The sequence below is a fragment of the Gavialis gangeticus genome, unplaced genomic scaffold (genome assembly GCF_001723915.1).
Source record: "Gavialis gangeticus isolate Ggan-Ray unplaced genomic scaffold, GavGan_comp1, whole genome shotgun sequence".
In the NCBI taxonomy this organism is placed as follows: domain Eukaryota; kingdom Metazoa; phylum Chordata; order Crocodylia; family Gavialidae; genus Gavialis; species Gavialis gangeticus.
The window spans coordinates 43,940,312-43,957,648 of NW_017729033.1; the positions used below are offsets into that span (position 1 = coordinate 43,940,312).

A 17,337-nucleotide genomic window follows, 5' to 3' on the forward strand; every position below is an offset into this window, starting at 1 on the left:
AGGGGTCCCGGTGACAGATGGGGCCCGCCGTTCCTCTCAGGATGGAGTCACCAATGACGATCACACAACGCTTCTTCCTCCTGGCCTGCTTGTCTCCTTCAGTTCACTTCTCCTCGGCTGCCAGGGCTTCGTACCTGTTCTCCAGCCGGACTGGAGAACTTTCCGGACTTCTTTCCTCTTAACAGTTATTGTAGCTGTGTCTCTTGTGAAATCACTTTCTGACTTCTTGAGTCTGAGGTTACTAGTAAATAGTCCACTGTTGGGACATGAACTTTCTGACCAACCCATTATACCATCTGCCACTGCTGACTATGGTTCATGTACCGTGTGTTGTGTAATATCAGGGGGGAAAAGGAATCTCTGTTTATAAAACTAAACTGGTTCTTTAAGAGAACTATTTACTGAGATGTTGCAACTTCAGCTTGCATGCTAGCCATGTGCACACTGATTTGTTTCTTGGTGTCTTCTCTAAACTCTTCTCTCTTGTAACCCTTATTCCTCCCTCCATGTTTCATGCTGCTTCTTACAACCTAAATAATTCTTTGTCTTCCATAAGAGACCCTGATGAAAAGAAGTAATGCTGTATCTATGGACCATGTTGCTTGCAATTTCCTGTAGCCCCTTTGACTTCTCTTCCCACTTACTAAATAATTACAGAATTTGCATTGGGAGTTTGGAGTTCTTTCATGCTATTCTGCAGTTATCTGCTATGATACAATGTGAAGCAGATTTAAAACGCCATTTGCACAGAAATGTGGACAATGATCACAGAAAGGCTTCACAAAAAGGCTGCCTCAATATATGTGAATTATCCCCAAAAGAGCAGGGAAGGATAGGGCAAGTGGGCCTCACTCACAGAACTGACTGGAAAGGCAGACAAAGGGACTGATCATCCTGAGGGATAATATAGCTGGTACACCTCAGCCTGTATGGTTTGAAGTCTGTAATGTGCATCTTCCTGATGAACACTTTTTTTTTCTAACCTCCTCCCCTAGGTCCATATCCAAATAGCATGATTAATGCCTCATGAAAGCAGTGGCAGTTACTATATAGTTTAAGTGCAGACAATAAGGGAGGTAGAAAAACCTTACAAACTGAATTGTTGCCAATTACTGAGACTTAGCACATGTTGGCCCTTGGAGCAGATGGCCTCACAAAGATGAGAAAGACCGTTCTACTACTCACACAGACTGAAGGAAACAAAATCAAACAGCAAGACCTACAGCACCCTGTGGTCTAGGGAAAGGAACATGAAACTGAGAGCCCAGAGACCACAAATCCTCTGTTTATGCTTTTGCACCCAGAGGTTCTGGGTTCATCCCAGAATAACCCAGACATATGGCTATATTGCCAGCAAAAACTAGGCCAACACTTTGCTACATGAGCTGGATATGGAAACCCATACATTCAACCCCTTTATCCCCCTCTTGTTTCTCTTGTTTCCTCTTCTCTCTGCTTCCACACTCACACAACCTCCTCATGAGCACTGTCCCTATGCTGTTATACCAGGAAAAGGCAAGAGCTTTTAATACTGGTACAGTCAATTCATTCAAACTGACACTGCTCTGATTACCAGTAAGTTACTCATCTGTTCCAGTGGCTTTCAGTGAGCATGCTCAGAAGCTTAAACATCATATTACAATAATCACTCCCAGATCAGTAAAATAATACTTCTACTTACGTCTCAACTTCTGTCCCCCACTTTGAATTTCTTCTATGTCTATGAAAGCATTTAGAATAATAAAATGAACTCTTACATATCACTTTCCACATCTAAGTGATAGAAACTAATGATCCTGTCCACTGCAGTAGTACCTCTCAGGACTTCAGAGGGTATTAAGGAGACAGCACCTTATTTGAGAACAAAGAGGGTGTGAAATAACACTTGGAGTCTGAATTGCAGGGTAGAGTAACTGCTACGTCCTGATGTATAGTTAACAGAAGAAACTAAAACAGAACCCAAACACTGCTGAGAGAATACAGTTCTAGTTTGCTGTGGAAGAATACAGCTATGCGATCGGTCCATTAGTCATGTGTAGTAACAATGCTATCAGGTGTTGGCCAGTAATTACAGTATGTGCATTCATAGCATCCAGTGATGTAGGTTTGTTGCCTACAAAAGCTCATGCCTCTCCAGTTCGGTCTCTAAAGAGTCTACCCTATTTTCTTCCCAATTACAGTATGGTGAGAGATATATAATAAAATCTATACCTTCATATTAGACACTTTCATCAAACTCAAATGCTTTTTGCTGTACTGGTTTAGCTCTTCCTGTCAGATGTGATGTGTTTCAATGTATATACTGAGCCTGTAAGCTCTTAAGCTCCTGTCCATCCCTAAGTGGTCTCCAGGCAGGCATCCTCTCTGGCTCTGCCTTTATAGCAGACTTATTAGTCTTCTTCTTGCCACCCTTTTGGAAGTGTGGCCTACTGCCCTGAGTACCAGTGCTGAGCTGCTAAGACACTCAGCTAGCTTAAGAATACCCTTTAAACTTCCCTCCATGTTTAGGGACCCTTTCAGGAGCACATGATAGTTGATGAAAATAAACAGACTTTGCAGTTGACACCTGTATGCCAACCTAAATTTCCTCAACACTCTTAAGAATATTTTGGCAATAATTCCAAGACCCACTGTTGGACTCCATTCTCCAACACATGGTCCTGTTGGCATTGGATTTTGAACATGGATGCCTTGTTCCAAGGAGGGAGGAGGGCAACCCAGGCCTCAGACCAACCACAACTTTTTCGTTTGATAATAGGCAAATTTATTGATGCACAATGATAACAGAAAATAAACAATACAAGGAATCATGCAATTCTATATATCTACCATCCTAGGGCTGTCATCAGAGGCAAGATACATCTGGTCAGGATGCAGGCTTCACACTGAGGCTCTCTCTTAGGTGTCAGATGTCAGCATGTCAGCAGTCTGGAGGTGAGATAAGGAGGCCCACACCCCTTTCCCCCCAGTCGGGTGGATGAGACAGGCTAGTGATGTGCCCTCTGTCCATCATGGCCTCGGGGACCCCTCCCGGGGGGACGGGAATGGGGACCCCTCTCAAGGACCTTCTCAGGGACAAGGATCCTTTGCTGCTCTCAAGTCTCTGCTTTTGTATTTTCCTTCCCTCCTGATGACTCTCCATCCATGGCTGTTGCAGATTGGTCTTTCTGTGGTCATTGTACTGTTCATATTCTGGTTGTGTACTTGTTTGTTAGATACCCTGTCTGCTTCTGAAGGCCAAGAAAACTAAGACCCAGGCTTTTAGAAATCATTTTACCCCTGCTGCCCATCCTGAACTATTCTAATGCATATATATATATATGCATTATTCTAACTATTCTAATGCATATATATATATATGCATTAGAAGTTTGCTTTTTGGGAATTGGCTTATGGGGGGGATGTATACACCCCCCCCCCATAAGACAATTCCCAAAAAGCAAACCTTTAAATACCATTTTCTAGCCATCAGTACCTCCTCCATAGCACAGAGCTTTATTCTCTCTCCTATTCTTGCAGTCAGTGCTCTTCTGCTCTGGCTCTCAAAAGGTTCTCCTAGATCTAGAAACTTGTTCCTTTGTGAGTTGATGCCAAACAGCTCAGCCATTGTGAGTTCAACCCTGTGCTGTCACAGCTTTACATCAAGGGGCCTGCTACACTACAAATAGCTGTGTAACATAAAGATAACCAAGCTACCTTTAAAGGGGCTGGTTCAGGGACCAGAAGCAATCTACCCACAGCAGCATGGGAGCTCTATGTCTGTTAATTTAACCTGCACAGAAGCAAAGTAAAGTTAATGTTGTATACCCAGGACTAAACAACTAGTGTTGCTTAGAGTCACCTCATTTAAAGCTAGCTAAATTGCACTAACTGCAGATGTTCAGCTACTCTGGGAAATTTTCAATCCTCAAACCCCAGAACTCTGCAGGCATACTGAAACTATCCCATTGTTTTCTTTGGACAAGATAGATCCAAGTGCTGATGGTTCTTAATGACCACCCTGTTCACAGAAAAACACCTCCATTCCCTGTATCCTTAGGACCAGCATTATGAGGCAAAACTATCTTAATTATAAAGGTTTAAGCATACAGAGAGTTCATAATCTCAGGCATAAATGGTACATGGTTGCATCTCCCAAATCATTATAACGTAATTAATCAGAATGGGCATTTAGAAGCCTTAATCTCTCCATAGTCCTAGTTATTCAATTTTTCACTCTTACTGACTGGTTGTTCATTGACAACAATGATGATTAATGATAACATTATCCTATAGTGCATTTATATTGTAGTTCACATTCTACAAGAAGAAAAGCATAACACTGTTTAACAAAACAGAAAACAAATAAAGATGAGGACATCTGAGCTGTGAAAAATAGTATTTTATTAAACAATTCTGAAACTTTAATAAGACGTATATTGTATGATTGTAATGGATAGTCAGATGGTTGAGGCAATTAATGTGAGTTTCCTGTGTAAAAATGACAGAACGTGGCACAGCAGAGATCATTGGGTACTTTATCTCCAGGCGGGGTGTGTTTAATTAGAATGGCTCTTGGGAACTGCTCTAATTAAAATGCCACAGCATCTCATGTATTCAGTGTCCTGCATTTCAAAATGGCCATGGGGGCACTTTAACTAAAGCTCATTTTAAAGTGCCCCCACCGCCATTTTGAAACGCAGGTTGTTAACTACACAAAATGCTGCAGTACAGTGGAGCATTTTAATTCGATTAATCAAGTCTGCTCCAAAATGTTCTAATCAGAGCATTTTGGAGCACCCATTAGGTTGTAACATGACTAGAACCTTCTCTCTTCCAGAAATCAAAGAAATAAGGTGTTTTTTACACAGTATATTGTTAATACCTCTAGAGAGGATCATCAGCAGTCCCTGTGCTTTCTCAGCTGAAATACGCTCTACCAATACAGTTTGAGACAAAGTTTCATGAGCTTCTTTTTCTGGGGAACTTACAATAAGTCTTCTGGAACTCAATTTAATTCTGACATCCTATTCATCTTCCTGCTTATTTCCCATCACTGACCCTGATCTTATTAAAAAAAACCTCCGAGAATGTCAGCAACTGCAGGGTTGGTTTTTTTGACAAGTTACTCTGAAACGTATTTAATGTCTTAAAATTGTCATTGATTGAAACTAGCAATTCTAAATGAGCAATTTAAAACTAATTTCCCTCAATTTTTTATTTCTGTTTCTCCCCTGCCACATTTGGCATTTTCTGGGGTGATTTCAGAAAGGCCAGAGAGAATGACCATTAAGTACATATTTTTCTTTGTCCTGCTTTCTGACCCTCCCCCTGGTAGGATATAGTGCCAATGGAAGCTATTGGTTTCTTCAACTGGTAAAACTAGTGGACAACCAGCCAGAAAATATTTAGTATCCCAGGCTATTTTCTTGAACCTTAGTTATTCATTTGGTATGTGCAGAATGTTAATTTTACCCACTAATTATCATTAGGTAAGATTGCTTGCAACTAAATTAAATAAAGGCCAGGCAACAGATCTGGTACCGTTTACTCTTTGTCTCCCTCAAACAAAAAGTGTTGTAATAAGAAAGAAAGGTACAGTGTGAGTTCCATGAAGGAAAAAACATCTTCAATGAAAGTGTCCAGAAAAGTCTAATACTAGTAGCAACCACCCACGTTTTTTAAAAAAAAAGTGGATAAGTAACTGATTAAATTAATTTCTTGGAGATTTTGTTCATATTCATTTTTGGAAGTCCTGGAAGAAATATGAACAAATTCTCACTCATTTCTTCAACCCTTTTTTTGTTCTGGTGATACTTGGAAACCAAAGTTAAAAAGCAGATTGCAAACAATTCCCGAATTCTAAAAAAGGTTCATTTCATCTTCATCTTCTAATATGTGAGAATTGATTTTCTTTAAGCAGGTTTGCCTAGTGCTGTTATCCACATTAGATTATAAAAGTTCTGGATCAATTTTCCCTTCCTCCACAATTCTCATAATGTTGAGTAGGAAATTTAGAAGAATCAGAATGTAGATCAAATTAGAAGCTACATTTTAATCATTTGTACTTACTGGGTGAATCTACACATGTGCTTTACTGCAGAGTAGACTAATTAGCTCCTCAGTAAAGCATCACAATCTACACATATGCTGGTAGTAAGGTGCAGTGAGCTAATTAACTCCAGCATAGGGACAGTACTATCTTATGGCAGAGCACTTAATTGCACTGATATACAGTTAAGTAGATGGTATAGACAATGACCAGGCAGGGTCCAGACTCCTGGCTACCATCTAGACACACAGCTCTGCAGGTTCTACACCCTCTTGCGCCAGCCAGCCCCTCCACAGCCCAATGACACCACCCAGAGACCTTTGCTAATCCAGGCATGCCATGGCTCAAATTGCTGCTGTCTTGGGCACATATATAGGTGCTGCCCCTAGGAGCAGTTCACTCAAAGTGCTCTGGAATGTATTTCTTCACCATAACTGCATGTTGTGACAGAGAGCCTAAAGTACCCTGTCACTTGAAGAGGGCAGCTGCCCAGAGAGGCCCCTTCAAGACAGGCAAGGCACAGCTGCAACTGGGCTGCCACAGCAACCCACTAATAAGATTAATTTGGAGGCACTTGCAGGCAACCTTGGGGGAAGTCAGCTGACCAGAAGAGGGGCAGGGCCTAAGGGATATAAGACAGCCCCAGAGGCTGGTCAGACAGTCTGGCTGTGGAAGCCATTGGGAATGGAGCCTTCTGCAAGAAGCTCAGGACTGGAGCCCAAACTGTGGAGAGAACCCAGCTGGCAGCCTGGAGTGAAGGGAAACTGGGAGCCTGCACAGGAAGCAAGCGAAGTGCTCCATACACTTTTCAGTTTTGTTTTTATCTGGAGATTGACACCAAGGGGAGCAGTGAACTCCATACATATTCTTTTGAACCAGGGCTGGTGCTTGCACCTTGGGGGTTTCATTCCCATAGAGCCTGTGGGGCGGGTGCTCTGAGTATACCCAGATGAGCCATCCCATAGAGTCCATGAGGGGCAAGCTCCAGAGAGAGAGCCCAGGAAGGCTCAGCAGTCCAAGAGGAGACAGAGATAAAGGTCTTTAAGGGCAAGACCAGAATCTGGGAACCCCAAAGCTCAGTTCAGTCAGTGGACCAGAACTAGAGGAACAAGCAAGAGCAAAAAAGGTGGAGGCCAAAGCCTGACACCTAAACAATGGCAGGTTTACCCTTAAGGCCCTCAGGAAGCCTCCCTCCTTTCAAAATAATAACTTCAAAGGCATGGTGGGAGAGTAAAGGAAGTGTAAACTCCCCTAGAGTTGGAGCTGAGACAGGGGTTGTGTGGCCATCAAGGGGCATCATGGCCACTCCTGGAGACAACCCCATCACACATATGTAGATGCACCCACTGTGTATTATTTTGTCAAATACATATTAGGCTTTGAACCCTCTGTTACCTGCAAAACAGCAATCTAAACTCATCTGGCTACATATTTCCAGGCTATCTCTAGATTAACGCTTTAAAATGATAGGCCCAAACTAAATTCAGTATGTGTATAACTACACTCCAGTTTAGGCATGCGGAAAGCCTGGGTGGAAGCTAGGAACCAGCTAAATCAGAAAAATACAGCTTCATGGACAGAAAACCTGCTCAGAGAAGGTGGGTAAATACTTTGGTGGTTGACCTATGCTGAACTCCATGCTTCAGTAATTAGATTGCTAGCCTTACCCAATCTAACTAGTTCCAGCTTGCTCAGGTGTATCTGCACACACTGCAGCCACAACATTTGACTTTACTGTTGACAAACTCTGAGAGATAAGTGGAAAGAGAGGACAGATTAATTAGAGTCTCTCTTAATGGGCCTGAAATTGGCCCTAAATCTATAAGCTCATTTATCCATTATGCATTTTCCTTCTTAAATGTTTAAAACCAGTAAAAAAAAAGAAGGTGGGGCTATGGAATATATTTATTCCATATTTACTAGATAGTGTTGTGTTAAAATGCTCAGTCTTCACAGGCATTATATTGGAAAAGTTTACATGTATTTGCCTATCCCTACTATGAATTATATTAAGTGCCAATCACTTGCTTGGTGGCTATGCACAATACCAGTTGAGCAGACTCAACAATGTGTATGATAAGACCGCAGTCTTTCAACAGCCTCAGTGAGGTCAGACACTCGCACTAGTATGGAGGCCCACTGAAGTCAGGTGAAGGACTCAAGTAAAATAAACTGGAATAGACAAGATGAACTGGGAAGTCAGAGGAGGGAAGAACTGGACATTTTCTAGTTTTAAAAAGTTTTAGGTTCATTTCAGCCCCATATTTGTGTACTTAAGTGTTACCCACATCCTTAAATTCTTTATTAGATAAGGGTCTTACTAATCTTGAGCCATCAGCTTTTCATGTTCAGTCAAAACTGCACATACTATGAATTCTTTTTAAAATGATCACTGTTGGTGGTTAACTCAAAGGTGCTGTAAGTGTCAAGTATATGTCCTAGGTAGATATCTATGTAAAGATTTGTGAACTTTCTGTTTTGAAAACTGACCTAGAGTGCTCAAAAGAACAGAATGTTGTTACGAGCTAATCACCTGACTCTTGCCTAAAGCAAGCCCTGACCCACTGCAAGATCTCACTGATTTCCAACTTGTACTCTATGTGAAATGCATGGGCTAGGAACCTTCAACTGGAAAGTAGACAGGTTAGTTGCAAAAGTCCAGAAAGTTTAGGAAAGAAAGAGTGCACTGGACTCGCAGGAAGTTCTCCTGGGACATGGCCTAAGAGCAGCAGTGAAAGGTCCCAGTTTTTCCTTGTTCTGTCTGGCAAATAATGTTCATCACAAAAATAGTATTTAAAAACATTTTAAGGCAGATACCAGATTCTTCAAATTCTCTGAATAGCCCGCAATTTACATTCATAGCACTAGATATGCCCCTATAACCCTACAAAAAGCTAACGTGGATACATTCTGTTGGCCAGAAAAGAAGAACTGAGGAAGCTGTGGGACCTTTGTTAACAAGCCCAGGGGAACTTCTAACTAAAGATACAAAGAAGGAAGAGCTACTCAACAGCTACTTTGCCTTGGTCTTGACAAAAAATTAAGCTCCCAGACACTTAATAGGGATTATCTGAATAAGGAGGGAACAAGTTGAGGGAGGAAATAGCAAAAGAGACAGTCAGAGAGCTTTTGACTGAATTACTTCAAGTCAGCAAGGCCAGATGAGCTTTGTTCCAGGGCCCTGAAAGCCTTGGTAATGATCATCATGAAATCGTGGGAGATGAGCAGGATAGCGGAGGACTAGAAAAGGACCAACCGAATGCCCCTCTTTAAAAAAGGCAAGAAAGAGGAACCAGGAAACTACCAATTGGTTAGCCTGACCTCCATACCAGGGAAGTTACTGAAGTATATCCTAACGAAGGCCATATGGAACCATCTGGAGGAGGAAAAGCTGATCACAGGCAGCCAGCATGGATTTATGAAAAAATCATGGAAAAAAGTTTCATCTCCTTTGACAAAATGACTACTTGGGTGAAGGAAGGAAATTCTGTGGATGTATAATGTATCTAGGTTTCAGCAAGGTTTTTGACATGGTCCCATGTGACCTTCTCACGAACAAATTGGAGAAATGTGAGCAGGTTAAAACTACTATAAGGTGGATAGATAACTGGCTCAATAGCCACAAGCAAAGGGTAATTACTAACAGGTCCATGTCAGAATTGCACAAAGTTTTGAGTAGAGTCACACAGGGGTCTCTCCTTGACCAGTGCTGTTCAACATAGAAATCATAGATTCATAGAAATTCAGGGCTGGAAGGGACCTCAAAAGTTCATTGAGTCCAAATCCCCTGCTCTGGGCAGGAATACTGGTGAGATCAAGTGAACCTAGCAAGGTGTCTGTCTAGTCTCCTCTTGATAAATTCCAAGGTTAGGAACTGTACCACCTCTTTGGGAAGTCTATTCCAGATTCTGGTTACCCTTACCGTAAAGTGTGATATATTTGTGAGACTGTTCGTGCAGTGCTGTTGTTCTATTCAGATTGACTACCTGGATTCTTATTTCATTACATATCTTCAGGCTTAAAAAGGTACTTTCCTCTCCATATTGGACTCTATATTTTTGTATGTGTATTAATGATTTAGATGCTGACAAAGAAAGCTTCTTGAGATGCTGACAAAGAAAGCTTCTTGAGCAATTTTTCAGATGAGACAGAACTGGGAAGGATCATGAACATGTTGGAGGGTGTGAATGCAATTCAGAAAGATCTTGACAGATTGAAAAGATGGGCTAGAGCCAACAGGATGAAGTTTAATGTGGACAAATGCAAGGTGCTACACCTCAGAAGGAATAATCAAAAAACAAATTCAAAATGGAAGACACCTGTCTGGATGGCAGCACTATGGAAAAGGACTTGGGAGTCTTGGTAGATCATAGACTCAATATGGATGCCTATACACAAGCAGTGAGGCTGATCTGACACACTGTAATTACAGTGGAGCAGACTCCATTAATTAATTCTGTTGGAGTGTGGTAATTGCTGTGATCCAGCAGACTCCAGCATCTCATGAACCAGTGTCCCCGCACTTAAAAATGGTGGTGGGGGTGCTTTAACTAAAGCTTATTTGATCAGCCTTAGATAAAGTGCCCCCATCATCATTTTTAAGTGCAGGGCGCATACATGAGATGCTCCAGGTGCTTTGATTAGAGCTACTCTCAGAGCCACTCTAATTAAAGCATACCCTCTCCACCACCACCTCCCCTCCCCAGCTCCCCCCCACACACACACACACTCTTGGAGCTTGTGTATAAATGCCCTATGAGTCTGCAGTGTGATGCAGCTGTGCAAAAGGTAAATGCAGTTTTGGGATGCACCACTAGAAGGATAAGGTGCAAGACACAAGATGTGATAGTGCCTCCTACTTGTCACTGCTTAGGCCTCATCTGAAATACTGTGTGTGTGTATACCTTTAAGAATGTTATGCATAAGTTGTTATATTTTCTTGGGGATGGTGGAGGGAACAGCAGAACTGCAGATAGGGTACTGCTCTCTCAAGCTTTCTCATTCTGTAAGTTTCACTCCTTGATCTTCTGAGAACTACACATGGTACCTGGAGTGGGATGAGAAGGAAAATAATGGAGCATTTCAGAATGCCAGAGGAGTTAAAGCTGTCCAGCAATGCAGCAGAAAACTGGAAAAAATTTAAGCAGGGCTTTACCATATATATGACAGCCAGTAGAGCTACAAAGAAGGAAGATTCACTCAAGGTAGCTATTTTTTTTTTAAATATAGCAAGCCCAGAAGCTCTGTCTCTTTATAATACTCTACAACTGTTAGAAGAACAGAAAAGGTATGGCATAGTAATAAAAAGTTTTAAGGATATTGTATACCCAAACAAAATGAAATCTTTGAATGATATAATTTCCACATGAGACAGCAGAAAAATGTGACACAATAGAGGAGTATGTCAAAGACCTCAGACTGCTGAGCCAGACATGCAGCTTTGGAGACCTAAAAGAGTCCATCATCAGAGACCAAATAGTATTGGGCATAAGGGATGCAAGCCTCAGGAAAAGCCTGCTAGAGGACCATAGAATCATAGAAAGTTAGGTTTGGAAAGGGCCTCAGGAAGTCATCTAATCCAACCCCCTACTCAAAGCAGGACCACCCCCAACTAGATCATCCCAGCCAAAACTTTGTCTAGCCAGATTTTGAAAACCTCCAAGGATGGAGCTTCCACCACTTCCCTGGGTAACCTGTTCCGGTGTTTTACTATCTTCCTAGTGAGACAATTCTTCCTAATATCTAACCTAAAGTTCCCTTGCTGCAACATGAGACCATTGCTGCTTGTTTTTTCATCTGCCACCACTGAGAACAATCTAGCTCCATCCTCCTTTGAACCCCCACACCCCTTTTAGGTAGTTGAAGGCTGCTATTAAGTCCCCTCTCAGTCTCCTCTTCTCTAAACTAAAGCAGCCCAGTTCCCTTCATCTTTCCTCATAAGTCATGTCCCCCAGGCCCATCACCATTTTTGTCACCTTCTGCTAGACTCTCTCTCTCCTGAGCTTAATATGGTAAAAGCAGTTAGAATGGCCAAGTGGCTGAGATAACAAATGCCAGGCTGCAGAAGCTGAAGGAAAAAAGAGAACAAGATGAAGTAGACAGGATTACAAGACTGCAGAAACCTAAGGCAACACAGAAAGAATACAGAAAGGAGGATCTCGCTATGAAGCAGGCAAGTGGAGGCCAAACAGAATTGCTTGAATGGTCAGCTGTAGATGCAGTGGGGCTTACCACAAACCCATGCAATGCCCTGCATTTGGTAAGAACCGCAATAAATGCAAAAGATTCAATCACTTTGCAAGAGTTTGAAGAAAGGAGCAGGATGTATCACACAAGAAATAACAGGTGCATGCTTTATGCAACGAGGAAAAGGAAGAATTCCTTGCTGGCACAATGCAAGAAGTTTATTCTTCTGAGGATTGGACAATCACCCTGGACACCAATGGACTAACGGTAACTTTTTAATTAGATATAGGGGCACAGGTCAATGTAATACTAAAATACATTATTCAAAACATGAAAACTAAACCTCCATACTATGAAAATAAGTGAGACTTAGACCATATAACGGGAACATGACTGCAACCAAGGGTTTTTGTGCACTGCATATTAGATACAAGGGTAATATAGTAAAAATTCAATTTGTAACTGTTCCAGGAAAGCTAGTGCCAATTACTGGGTTGCAAACATGTACAACTCTAAGTTTTTTTAAGAGAATGGATGCCATTGTGAGACTAGGAAGCAAGAACATAAGTTAGGTAGATATTTTATAATGTGTTTTATGATGTGTTTCAAGGCATAGGGAAAATGGCAAGTGGGTACAAGATAGAATTAAGAGAACCAAATACTCCCACCATGCATGCGCCAAGAATTGTTCCTCTTATACTAAGGGAAAAACCAAAAAAGGAATTAGATAAATTAGTTAACATGGACATAACAGAAAAAGAAGAGCAGCTAACTGCTTGGGTTCATTCACTGATCATAAAAGAAAAAAAGATCGATCCTTGAGATTATGTCTGGATCCTAAATAAATAAACAGGTACATCAAAAGGGAGCATTTTCTTCGGAAGGTATTGCTTTCGTAGGCTTCCTTTTGGACCGTGTTCTGCACCTGAAGTACTTCACAGAAAGTTGCAACAAATTTTTGAAGGTCTTGATGGAACTATGGTTTATACTGATGATGTATTAGTTTGGGGAAATACTATGGAAGAACATGATTTGAGGCTAAGAAAGGTACTAGAGAGATCTCGCAGAGTAGGTTTGAAACTGAACAAACAAAAATGCAAATTCAGGGTCAAAGAAATATCATCTGGGAGAAAAGCTCTCTGAGAAAGGAGTGCAAGTCGATTCTGCAGGAGTTAACGCCATGACAAACATGCCCCCTCTTACAAATAAGGAAGGAGTGCAAAGATTACTGGAAATGACCAATTCTGTACAGAAATATCTATCAAACTTAGCAGAGCAGACCAAACACCTTAGATCACTCCTACAAAAGAATTCTCAGTGTTTATGGGACCATGAACATGAAGCCGAATTTAAAAACTGGAAAGAAAAAATAATGAAAGCTCCAGTAGTAAAATACTATGACCCTAAAAGACCCATTAAATTGCCAACAGATATTTCTAAAGAAGACATTGGAGCAGATTTTCTTCAAAAACATGGGGATAGCTGAAGACCGGTATATGCATGTAGGGCACTCTCTAAGTCAGAGTGTCTATATGCACAAATTAAGAAAGAAAGTTTAGCTTTGGTAAGAAATTTCATATATTCATCTATGGGAAGCCTGTGATAGCTGAAATGGATCATAAACCTTTAGTAACTCTAGCAAAGAAAGGGTTATCAGATACGTCACCCAGATTACAGAGACTTTTCTTTCAACTGCAAATGTCTGATCTAGGCATACAGTACATGCCAGGAAAACATCTATTTATTGCAGATACATTGTCCAAAGCATATCACACGACGGAAAATGACAGAATTCCAGCTACAGACATAGTACATGCTAATCGAATTAAAAGAGTGATTCCTGTCACAGATAAAATGGCACTAATTCCAGAAGCTGCTGCTCAGGACGTTGAAAAAAGTGGCAACAGCTATTTGCACTGCTTGGCCTGGAAAACATATACCTAGCCCCTACTCTCAATTCAAGGATGACTTGTCTGTACTGGATTGAATTTTGTTCAAAGGCTCATGACTTGTTGTTCCAGCAGTGCTAAAGAAAGACATGTTAAACAGAATACATGAGGGGCATTGAAAAATACAAAAGGAGAGTAAGGGGTGCTCTTTATTGGCCCAACAAAAATAATGACATAGAAGATACTGTAAAGGCTTGTACAATATGCCTAAAGTACAAAGTAGGGCAAAGAAAAGAGCCTACGATGGTCATGGAGGAGCTCATAGCTCTGTATTATCAAGTGGGCATTGACTTATTCATACATGCAGGAAAAAAATATGTATTACTGCTAGATTATTATGCTCACTATCCTGAAATTGCATTGCTCAAAAGCACAACAGCAAACCATGTCATAACTCACATCAAATCAATTTTTGCTAGATATGGGATTCCACAAATTGTGAGAACTTACAACAGACCTCAGTTCAACTGTCTTGAGTTTAAAGAGTTTGCAAACAAATATGGATTCCATCACAACACTTCAAGTCCTAAATAGCTACAATCCAATGGTCTGATAGAAAATGGAATACAAATAGTGAAGAAATTGTTGAAAAAGGCTACAGATTCAAAAAACAATGTTTACCTGTCACTCTTAAATTATAGGGTAATATCCATGAAATATGGACTGTCCCCAGCAGAAATGCTGTTTAACAGGAAACTCAAAACTCGGCTGCCAAATCTTGTGGATGATGCTCATCAGAATGAAAAGCAAGACATGAAAATACTTAAAAAATTCAAAAAACTTAAACCAAAAATGGTACTATAAAGTAATCACACCAGAAGGACAGGGATTAAGAAGGAATCGATGGCACTTGCAGCTCATAAAGGGGAGAAAAGAAGCAGCATAACGAGAGTCACCAAAGGAAACAGAGCTAACATCAAAGCAATAAGAAACGACAGAGGAGATGGAAAATGACGCAGAGATATCTGGACGAGGAAGCTGAACAAGAGCTGAACCAATAAGGACTGAGAATGCAGAGAGACTGAGAAGATCACTTAGAGCTAAAAAGCCAGCACAAGGACTAATAGAGACTTATTAAAATGTGTTTTAACTATGGGTTGAACTGAACTACCAATGTTAGTATTATATGGGGATGTTACATTTAAAGGGGGATGATGTGTGGGATACCTTTAAGAGTGTTATGTATAAATTGTGACATTTGCCTGGGGATTTTGGAGGGAACAGCAGAACTGCAGGCAGGGTACTGCTGTCTGAATAAACAAGTGTTATTGTTCTATAAGCTTAACTTAATCTTCTGCGAACTACACACTGCATGCAGTTCTGGGCTCCATATTTTAAAAAAGGATGTAGAGAAGATAGAGAGGGTCCGGAGACAGACAACAAAGATGATCAAGGGCTTGGAAGGCAAGTTATATGAGGACAGGTGGAAGGATCTAGGCATGTTCAGCTTGCAGAAAAGGTACTTAAGAAGGGACATGATAACAGTCTTCAAATACTTGAAGGGCTGCCATCAAGAAGAGGGAAAGTGCCTTTCCTTTTGTGCTGCAGAGAGGAGGATGAGGACCAATGGCTTGAAGCTGAAGCAAAGTAAGTTTAGACTGGATATCCAGAAAACCTCTTCAGTGTGAGAATAGTAAGTCAGTGGAATAGTCTCCCTAGGGAAGCTGTGGACTCTCCATCACTGGAGGTGTTCAAAACTATGTTGAATAGCCACTGGTCAGGGATGATCTAGGTGTAGCTATGCCTATTTTCTATCATGGGTATTTCCCATGCTTTTAGGCTTCGCTGATTGATCCCACCCCCGAGCCTTTTCCTGCTGTACGTGTAAGTTCTATTTTTAAGCCTTCCCAGAGGCACTGGTTGATAGCTATGGTTCAGACTTGGGACCTCACCTGGGGTGTGCTGATTCTCCTGCTAGGATCAAAGCCAGAGGTTCCTGGCTAGAAGGTCTTGCCCCTCTGCTCAAGGTCACTCTGATCAACAAATCTGGGGTCAGGAAGAAATTTCCTGGTCAGAGTGGTATGGACTGTGAGGGTTTTTGCCTTGCTCTGTAGTGGGATCGTGACCCTCTACCCAGGACCTCTGTCTGTGTTGTGTCAGGTGTGATGGTAGTCTTATGTAGAATTTAGATTATGGTTTGTATGGGAAGGTTTGAATAGGGATGATTCTACCTCAGGCCGGGGGTTGGACTAGACCACTAGGCCACTAATACCCAGCACTTCTACCACGGGGCGGTGTGCACACCTTCAGATAGGCAGACAAACACATATACAGACAAGACTTCAGGTGGTTCTGACACACCACCTATACAAACACACAGAAAACATCATGCACATCATCACACACAGACATACATACACACAAAACAACCACTCTATGCATACAGACAGACACCAGATATACTTACCAGCAATAGTTGCTCAGTGTTTAACACGGGGTGGCCAACCCTGTGTTCACAGAGTAGCTGAAATGTTGTAGCTGATGATGGGGATGAGCTGGAGAAAGGTGAGAAGCAGGCGCGCCTGTGCTCCGGAAGGAAGACAGAAGATTTCTCACCTAGCTTGACATAGTTTGTGTTTTCCTTATACATGGTTTTCAGTCTCTGTTTTACTTCTTGGGGTTCTTCCATGCTTAGTCTGTGTTTCTAGCAGCTTCTCTGCATCCATCTTTTCTTTATCTTACACTGAGGTCACTACAGTTGTAAAAGATGGGTCTCAACCTTGAAGCTTTCTTGTTGCCCACATGGCAGCATTTCTGCTTCTGTTATCTCCTTTGTGCCCTCAAACCTCAAAGGGATTCTTCAGCCATTTGTTAGTTAGTTGCTGGCTGGTGGTTTACACCTCTGGTGCCTTATTGCTTACATAAACAATTACATCCTCTCTCCTTTTCTCATGCAAGCTCCCATTCACTCACCCCTTGCCCATATCTCTCTCATGCCCAGGGCGTACAAAGTTCATTCACTTATGTCAAGCTGGAAGCATCATAGAATATAGTCAAGCAGCTACCTTTTAAAAGACAGAAATCAAATTATTACATTCGTGCTAGATTCAACTATACTAAGAAAAAATTTAACCAAATGCTACAAATGCCTCAGGCAGGGGGTTGGACTAGATGACTAGACGGGGCTGGAAGGGTGTCCCTTCCAGCCCCAATTCTCTCTGGCTCTATGAC

General features: G+C 41.5%; 1 long non-coding RNA gene across 1 annotated transcript in view; it reads right to left on the minus strand.

Annotated features, from left to right (window-relative positions):
- LOC109304161 overlaps positions 1–16,768 on the minus strand; it is a 48,515-nt gene extending 31,747 nt beyond the window's left edge. Inside the window, exon 1 of the long non-coding RNA XR_002099315.1 lies at positions 16,574–16,768. This is a non-coding gene — a long non-coding RNA (uncharacterized LOC109304161). The remainder of the gene's footprint in view (positions 1–16,573) is intronic.
- Between the last annotated feature and the right edge of the window lie 569 nt (positions 16,769–17,337).